Raw genomic sequence first — 9,187 nt, 5'->3', positions numbered from 1 at the left:
GTCTGAAATCTAACCATTCCATTTTCTAGTCTTTGAACTGAAAGAAAAATGTTTAGAAAAATGCTTTTACTACAACTTTGCTTGTCTACCCAATGTTCATTTACTTCATACATGTGTGTTAACTGTCAGAATTTCCTTGAGAAGCTTGACAGAGTTGTCATGCTCAGGTTCTGAGGTGGATGGTGTGTGAAGAGAAGAGGACTAATGTTTTCTTTTCCATTTTCAATTAAAGTTATAATCCACTGAAGGTGGTGGCATGCTCCTCCTGTGGTTCAAATGTTAACCTAGGACTCAGAAGAGAAGGGTTCAATATCCTTTTGTGCTACAGACTTCTTGAGCAAGCAATTTGATGTTTCATTTCCCCATCTCTGAAAACAGTACCTGTTCATGTATATTCTTGGGATTTTATTCAGGTAAATATACGTAAGTATTAATGTTCTGAAGAGGATTACATTAAAGATATACAATAATTTCTCAATATGTCTCTATATTTAATACCTTTAGCTAGAGACTGTAGCCTATATTCAAGTCTGAGTTTAAGGTGTTTACTATATTAGGAATTTTGCTTGACTAAGCATGAAAAAATGAGTTATTACTCTGAAACTCAACAAGATACTTTTATTCCTACTTTATGATAAAATAGGAAGTTTAGTTCCAAGGCCAGTAGCAACCAAATGTATTATTTAGAAAGGAAACAAAATACAGTCTGCAGGGCATTCATTTGCTGAAAGGAGTTCTTTGTATTTACAGTTCTAGAAAAGAAATTTTCCTTGTAAAACAATCAGTAAATACTTTAAAGCATACATTACTGCTTACTGAAGGGAAGTACCAGAGTGATTACTCAAAGGAAAACTGAAACAAGAAATAATAAGATAAATGGGGAAAATTCCTGCCTTCGTAGTTCAAAAGAGGAGAGAGAGTCACCTTCAAAAGATAATTAAGAACTCTGGGGGACTGAAATCGCCTTCAAGGGACACTCTGGGACATTTGATTTCTGAATTTGTTTATTTCAATTTGGTATCTAAAGTTAGGTACTTATGAGTTTATTACTTTCCCTCCTGCCTCTGTTTTATTCTGATATTTCTTGAAAAAATTATCCAGTGTGATATACTTCCATTAGCTGTGATTCTCTTTTATCCCCCAGATTCTCATGCTTTCCTCCTCCAAGTTTGTTACTGATAGTTTCACTTACAAGTTGCTGTGAAATTATTTCACAGAGATGTACTCTGAAATGCTCAGAGTACTCAAGAGCAGGAGAATTATATGCATTTTATGCGTTGTAGGTAGTTCTTAAAGGATTTAAATTATTTCTTACTTATGTCTTTTAATTACCCTAGAGAAAAAGAAGAAGAAAAAAAAACAAACCAAAAGAAAAATAGCCATGCTTTCTCACATTCCCTCTTTCAAAGCCTCCTCAGCAAGTCTACAGTTCCCCAGAGTCAATTTTCCTAATAGAGTCCTCCCTGACCATGTTGGACAAATGTCATGTCCCCTGGCTCTCTCCATCTTGTAATGAAAATAGACCTATTGCCAGCTACACCTGCTGATTGCTTCCTACCTGCTGCTAAGGGTAATTCGTGCAGTGTAAATGAAGACTTCAGTAGTTGCTGTAGGAAAAAAAAGCTGCAAGAAGGGACTGCTATTCAGCATTCACATCAAACAGCCCATAAAGAAGCAGTTCTGATTAGCTGAAAATGTGTAAAGTGTATAAAAGATCTTTAAGTTTGCACAATCTTAATTACACTGGCCATCTTAAATTTTCAACCTGAAAAATGAATCCCATATATTTACATATTTTCATTTGCTCAATCCTGTACCGGGAATTTGTGTGTATTTGCTTTCTTTTTTGTTCTGGCAAATACTTATCACTGGACTGTTTTTTATCGTTTGAAAGTAAGCAATAAAGGAATTTGCCGTTGTTACTCTGCAGAATATTTTGTCCATTCGGAATGCCAATGTTCGTATTTGTTAATTGCCCCCAAATATGCTTTTAGATAACCTCTTAGCTCTAAAAGAATGAAGGAGACAGCCACATTACATGTGAATGACAGACAGTGCTGAGTTTGAGGCTGACACACTGGCAGTTCCAGACAGCAGAGCTGTCTACCGTGTACAGCTCCAGGTACACCTGGTTTGTTCCATCCCTGCTATGCCAAAGCTGATTCTGCTTTCTGTTTGTCTCATACTGTAAGAACAATATGGCACACATGTGGGAGCAAAAGCATTTATCATTTACTTTTGCCCATTCAGTGTGTGTAGGTAAAGGAAAACATTTCTAGCTACTGAAGGACTGCTGTTCTATTCTACCTCCATTTTCCTGGCACATCCTGGGATTTAACTGGAAAGTACAGGGAGCAGAGGTGGAAACAGTCACTAAGAAACTACCACTAAGGAAATACATTGTCTTTGTACTGAAGAACCAGCTGACAAATCCTAGGTGAGACATTCAGTACATTTTCTAGAGTAGCAATTCAGGTATGCTTGGACAATTACCTAACCTTTTCCGGCAGACTACACATACAGCTTTCAGTTCTGTCTTCTGCAAAGAGAGAAGCAAAAGAACAGTGTCAATAGTCAGTGTATTTTATATACCCTATCATTCAATCCCTGTCCTAGTTGCATAGGTTAGGGTACACACACACACACGCACACGCATGCACACGCACACACACACATACACATGCATACACACGCATGTGTGCACACACACTTTGTCTGTTCTGAGTAATATTTGAAGAACATGCTAATGCTTGTTTGAGATACTTTCTGCAGTTTAACAGCTAGTATTTAATCTTAATCCTCTCTAATTATCCTTCCAAATTTGTCTCTTTTCACACTTCTTACAAGCCTTCTCAACAAATTGTTTAGACGTTGTAAAATGCCGGTCCTGCTTCAAAGCGATACTGCTCTTTAATGTGACTAGACACTCACTCTCCTTCAATTGCTTTCACTCTTTTCACCTCTAAAAACACAATAATCTAAATCATAAGGGTTTTTCTGAGGCTCAAAAAAAGACCCCTTTACATATACTACCGATCAAACTGTAAACCTTTTATTCACCTGAGTGCTTGGGCAACGGCAGCGGCTCACCAAAATGAAAACAGATCCACAAGTCTATCTGAAGTGCCCGAAGCCTTAAAACACCAGCTGCAGTCCACAGGAAGAGAAATGAAGCAAATGCTCTGGGTTATAACCACTGAAGGTTTTACTGAGCTCCCGGAGGACCTGAAAGGTCCTGAAAGATCTGAAAGGCCCCAGCCTGCTTTGGGAATCGATAGACTTCCTCTGTTTTCAGGCTTCAGCCCACTCAGCCAGTAACACTGAAAGACCTGTAAAACAATGAGACTCAGCTCCATCCTTCATCCACACTGCAGCGAGCCAAGCTCTGCTTGTGGGTTTTTCCAGTTAACTCTTGACATTTCAACACATCAGAATTAATCAAAAGTTAACGGAGGATTTTGTTTTAACAAAATAAGAGAAGTTTTTACATCTGTTTTTCACTGTTTGCTGAGTTCTGGAAGGGGAGCAAACAACAGTTTGATTTGTTTCACGTCTCTTGCAATGAGCAGTGCCCGGGAAGGGCATCGCTTCCAAAGCAGAGCTGTCAGCATCATCACTCCTGCCCTGAATGATGCAGTGGTTTACCATTGTTTTTGAGGTTCTTTTGAGGTTCCCAGGGTCCAGAAAGCGTAGAGTGTTGTTTCAGTGCACTGGTTGTCATTTCTGTTCAGCTGTAATCACAGTTCTGGGAATCTCTGAACCCCAGCAGAGAGGGATTGTGCTTCTATTCAAAACCATCTTTACTAATAACAAGGTTGTTTATCTGCTGGTGGTGGAATGAAACCAGCCTCAACACTTCAATGTATTAGTTGTTTTTCTTATGGATTTACAGCTGTTTTTATCTAACTCTTGAATCAATGCTAGGGAGACTTTTTAAAAAAGTAGTAATAAAAATGGTAAAACCAAGCCAGTGAGCTTTGCGTGCATTGACAGAAAAAGGACAGCAGCTGTCGCTGCTGTTAAGAATAATTTATATATTTTCTGATTTATCCTTCTGGGTTTATAAATGTTGACAAGTTAACATGAGGTCAAAGGTAGATTAGGCTGTCAGGTTTCTATTTTCTGCTTCTTGCTCTTCCACAAAGTGCTACAGAGATTGATTGATTTGATTTTAAAGAGTTCAGTTACATCATGGTGACAGAGTCTTCAATATGAATTAAAAGAGTAAAATTGTTTGTTTAACTTGTTTTCATGTTGACAGGATCTTTGCACTTCAGGCAATCACTTTGTTTTCCCTACAGCTTTGCTCTTTAGCCACCCAAATGTGGAATGTCACTCAGCCTTGTCATACGTTTTTCTTGATGTTCCCTATTAGTCCCTACCACACTTTTCAGCAGTCTAACAAATGTGGATACCCTTTTGCCAGTCAGTTGCTCTGGCTGCTTGCCATTTTAAGCTTTCTCTCCCGATGCTATATTAAGGGAATTTTTTAGTGGACATCAACTTTACTCTGTAAGATATCAGCTCAGCCTTTGAGAGAGAAGTTACTACTAGTATGATCATTTAATTACATTACTGTAGACATCCAAAATGAAAATGACTCATTTGAACTGTCACCCACAGTTTAATTTTGACTCAGCTCCAAACTTTTTGAGAGAATTAGAAAATGATAATCACATCAAGGGTCTTGCTGGGCTTGAGCTTTTTCTGAAAATGAGATTTAAATGTTTTCGGAATAAAATTTAGATAATAATCCAAAATTCTGAGCTTCTTTTGCACACTGAACTGTCCCATTGAACCTTTCCAACCTCATCCTTTGCATGTGCATTTTCAGTCTCTGTCTTATTCCATCTTTTATACTCATTTTAGTATGGTATTCAAATTCATATGTGCATCATCAGGTGTTATTTTTTTATATACAGAGAATTGAGATGAAATGATCAAAAGGAATGCACAAATAAAAGGGTATAATCCAGCACTGAAGACATCAGAAACCAAAAGGTTTCAGGCAATGTATGATACAGGAAGGCTCTGGCATGATGTAGTAACCTAGATTATATTTCTGGAAAACAGTCAGTAGAAAGTTGTGTGGAAGCAAAAATTTCAGGGTTACTTAGAAAGGGAAATTTTAAGCAAGTAATGCTGGGTTTTCTTTCTTGAACTTAATGGCTCCTCGTGTAAAACTTGAAAATGGATTGTGAAGTCATCACAACTGAAAAAGCATAAAACCCTGCTGTGCATATATAGGTCTTTATTCATGAAATTATTTAATTGTGTTTAAATCTCAATTATGTGGGTGAGTTTTAGCAAGTACTTAAGGATTAAAGTAACATAGACTAGTTAGTAGTAGAAATGCAGAGTTCATAATTGTCTTTTCTCAAAAATGGGGCCTTAAAAGGCTAGGCTTTTTCAAAACTACATAGTTGGAAAGAAATTTTCATCCTAGCAAAGTTCTACTCTTTGCAGCTGCATTTTTGCTGATTCTCTGAAGTCAGAGTTAATTGATAGACAATTTGGCCTGTGGACTTTAAATAACATACTGAAAATCTCTGGTTTGGGGAGAGGCGGGTTTAAAGTTAATTATTCCCCAAGATGACTTTTTCAAACTGAGTATTAGAATTGGCAAAAAAAATGCCATTGAATAAGACTTTATTTCTGTGGAATTTTTTTCTTGCCTCGTGCCTAAGACACTGAAAGTTAAAGTCCTTTTCCTGGAATAGGGTCCAGTTCTTGGCCATAATGAAATACAAGCCATTGATCAGTTAACCCTTTTTATTTTGGCTACCTGAACTTCTGCAGTTCACTTTTCAAAAGCAGATTACAAATCTCGGTTAAGTAGGCACAATTCCTAAATAGGAATAGCTGATTATGAGATTCTGGTTTTGATCCCAGAATTTTTAGGCTCTGCAGCATTTCTGTTCTGCAGTTTTATCTTTGAGTGTAAACAGCTTTTTTATCTTTCAGGTCTGCGACTCTTTTCTTTACTTTAAACCAGACTCCCTCTGAGCTGGAAGGCAGGTTTCACTGAACACCTGAGACTCTGTACTTTGGCCTTCTAGTTAACTAAGCAACCTTTTAATGTTTTTTCCCCATTGTGTCGGCATTTATCTCTGACAGCTTGCATTTTTGCCCATTTCTTTAATTTTTCTGACTTTTTTTAAAAATAATTCAATAATATTATGAACCAGATTAGAATCTCTTTTCCTCATGCATTTGCTTCTTATAGCAAATTATTTCCATATTTCTCAGTAACAGCTGCTTCTTGCTTCAAGGCAAGATTAAATTTCTATGGCAAATACCACAGCTTCCTGGAATATTTTTTGCCTTTTTTTTCCGCCGCCCCCCCCCCCCCCCCCCTCCACTGAGCTTAAACTGGAAATCCACATCAGTCATTACAGATGCCCTGAAAATAAATCTCTGTAGATTTTCTTCTAGTTCATCTGAGGTTCCCCCTTTTCCCCTCAACTTTCTGATCAGAAGGGAATAAATTCTGCACACACATAGATACAGGCTTTCTCTGAGTTGCTAAAACCCTAATTTCTTTGAAATTTTACCATTTATTTGCCCTATGAAGTTATATTTGTGTTTCATTTGCTTTAAAATTAAGTGGAAATTTACAAATAGATGTTTCATGTGGCTGTCTTAAATGAAGGGCAGTGGTTAAGCCTACACATTTCAAGATGCTTTAACAGAAGTTAAATATTAATTATCTAGTCTCTAATTTAGTCTGGTGATGACATAGCCCTAAATTTAAAAGATGCACCTATTGAAATATGTATGGACCTACTGAAATATGCTTAGTGTTGTAGCATAAAATGGGAACAATTAATTAAATAAATCACATGTCAGAAGTTTAGAGGTAACAGTTATCTATCATATTTATTGTAATTTTTTTCAAATTGTGAATGACAAGGCATAAACATTAACTCTTGCAGGATTGGTATACTATTATTTTCTAATTTTTTGTTGTTGTTTTTATATAGCTAGATATTTTATCTATACATTAGAAGACATGTATATTCAGTTTTGGCTATTGGCGGAATGATTGCGTTAAATTACAACTTGTAAAAGTAAGGATTTCTAGCAAAATGACTAACTGGTTTTCTTTACTTGTATTCACAGGGGGAGAAAACACTCAATAGCTTTATTGAAAGTTTCCAAAGAAGTCAATATTATTGTTTTCAAATTCAATAAGCCACATTTTCTTTGTGCGCCTATTTCTGAAAATAGATGGAAAGTCTGATACTCGTCCACAACAGTTTTGATTTCACTATTTATTAAAAGGTAACAGTGCTAAATTGAGAATATGTTCCAAGTGTGTTTACCAACAGAAATCATGTAAACAACTTAAGGATACGAGTTTTATATTTCCTATTTGGACATCCTCAAATTTTTATACTTTTGAGCCAATATAGATAATTTAAGGCCTGACGTGTGACCTCTCATTTCCCAATGAGCCTGGGTTTTCCAAATCGGGTCCATGTTTGGTAGAAAAATACTCATTTTGTTTTTCTTGTTTGCATTCATTTGCATCATATTTGCAATTTGTAATTAATTTTGTAGTCTATTTTTTCCTGAAGTACTTCTCAGTTTATTATTATTATTATTATTTAATATAGCCTGTGGAACACTGAACACTGATTAAGTGTTGTATGCTTTCTGTTATCTCTGAAGCATAACCAATGAAGTATTGTGAATTTGGCACTGTGTAATGTAGCATTTTGCTTGCTGTGCAGCACTAACAAACAACACATCAGTAGTCATGCCTGTCTCTCATTTAAATGCAACCTCAGAGTCACACTGCATGTTACAAATATCTGGGAGCTGTGTGATTAGTTAACATCTTGTGCATAACCCTTAAAATTATAGCAAGTTCTCAGGAGATAATTAGCTTTCTGGATACCTCTAGTGAAATGAACTAGGGCTTAGCAATGGTAAAGTACTGTGTTCTATGACTCCAAGGAATGGTGGTATGAAGATTCCTGTTAAAAATAGCTTAAGTGTCTTCTACATAGATATATACATATATTTATATATATATATAAAACCCTTAAAAAATGGCGAGGGGGGAGGGGGGAGAGAGAGGCCCTTATTTCTTTATTCCTTGTTATCAGGATTTCCTTTGCTTTTTGTCTTCTAATTCTCTGTTCTTTCCTCTTTTGGCAGCTCTTCTGCTGTAAAGGGTGTTCAGCAGACACCAGCCTCCCTTACTGAGGTCTGCTCACCTCTGCCCCAAAGTTCATGTCTTATATTCTATGTGTGAGTAAACAGGCAAAACAGATCACAACTGAATAATCCAGAGGATGTGATATGATATTTTTCCTTAGCAAATGTTTGAGACTTTGTGTAGATTGTATGTTCTTTGTATAGATTTAGGGAAAGCAATGTTTTCCAAACATCTTCCAAATGTTTTTTGTTTCATGAAATAATTTCCCAGCCGTATCCATGTGCAACATTTTAAAGCTTTTGATCCTGCTTTGAAAAGGCTATTCTGAGTCTTCAGTGTTCACAATATTCTCTTCTAGCACTGGAAGTATCTGTATAATAACCTCAAAATTAAAATGTTTTGGAAGCTTCTAAATATAAGTTATAGCTGCAGCTGTCAGGAAACAGCATTTTGACAAATCTGAACTTTTTAAAGGAAAGTATCAATTTTGATTAAATTTGTTTGAAAGGTGTTTTTTTTTTAATTTGAAACAAAGCATTTCAATAGGCTCACAGCATTCTCTACATTTATTGGAGTATAATGTTGCTGTTTGTTTAAAAATTATTTTTTATTTTGAGGTTCACTGGTAACTATGATATAATCCATACCCAAGAACTGAAGATTTTTGAAACAGTTCCATATTATTTCTGTTGACCTTTAAATACTTTGCCCCCCCCCAAAAAAATTGTAAGAAACTTCAAATTTTCTTTTCATTCTATTTAGTAATTTTTTTTTTCTGAAAGGCCAAAATTTTCTATAAAATTACAGATTTAATAAATTTTCTCAAAATTTTTTCCTGAAACATCAACAGTTGGTCTAGTTGCACTGATTGTGTAAAGATGTAAGCCTACATATATCTTTAACCATATTGACCAAGTTGAAAAGCTCCCACCAGTTCAGTGGATTTTTGTCCCATTATCTTTTCCAGTGGTCATATCTGTGGTCCATTTGATATGGTCTTCAAACTTTATTAGCCATCAT

General features: G+C 36.0%; 1 long non-coding RNA gene across 1 annotated transcript; it reads left to right on the top strand.

Annotated features, from left to right (window-relative positions):
- The first annotated feature begins 249 nt into the window (after nucleotides 1-249).
- Nucleotides 250-8,264, top strand: LOC129784428 (uncharacterized). The gene is made up of 3 exons (XR_008747156.1): nucleotides 250-413; nucleotides 7,123-7,284; nucleotides 8,167-8,264. It is a non-coding gene; the product is annotated as an uncharacterized LOC129784428 (long non-coding RNA).
- Nucleotides 8,265-9,187: the final 923 nt, after the last annotated feature.

The sequence above is a fragment of the Falco peregrinus genome, chromosome 5 (assembly GCF_023634155.1).
Source record: "Falco peregrinus isolate bFalPer1 chromosome 5, bFalPer1.pri, whole genome shotgun sequence".
In the NCBI taxonomy this organism is placed as follows: Eukaryota; Metazoa; Chordata; class Aves; order Falconiformes; family Falconidae; genus Falco; species Falco peregrinus.
The sequence above is the reverse complement of the archived record's forward strand: the minus strand, read 5'-3'. Positions and strand labels throughout refer to the sequence as shown.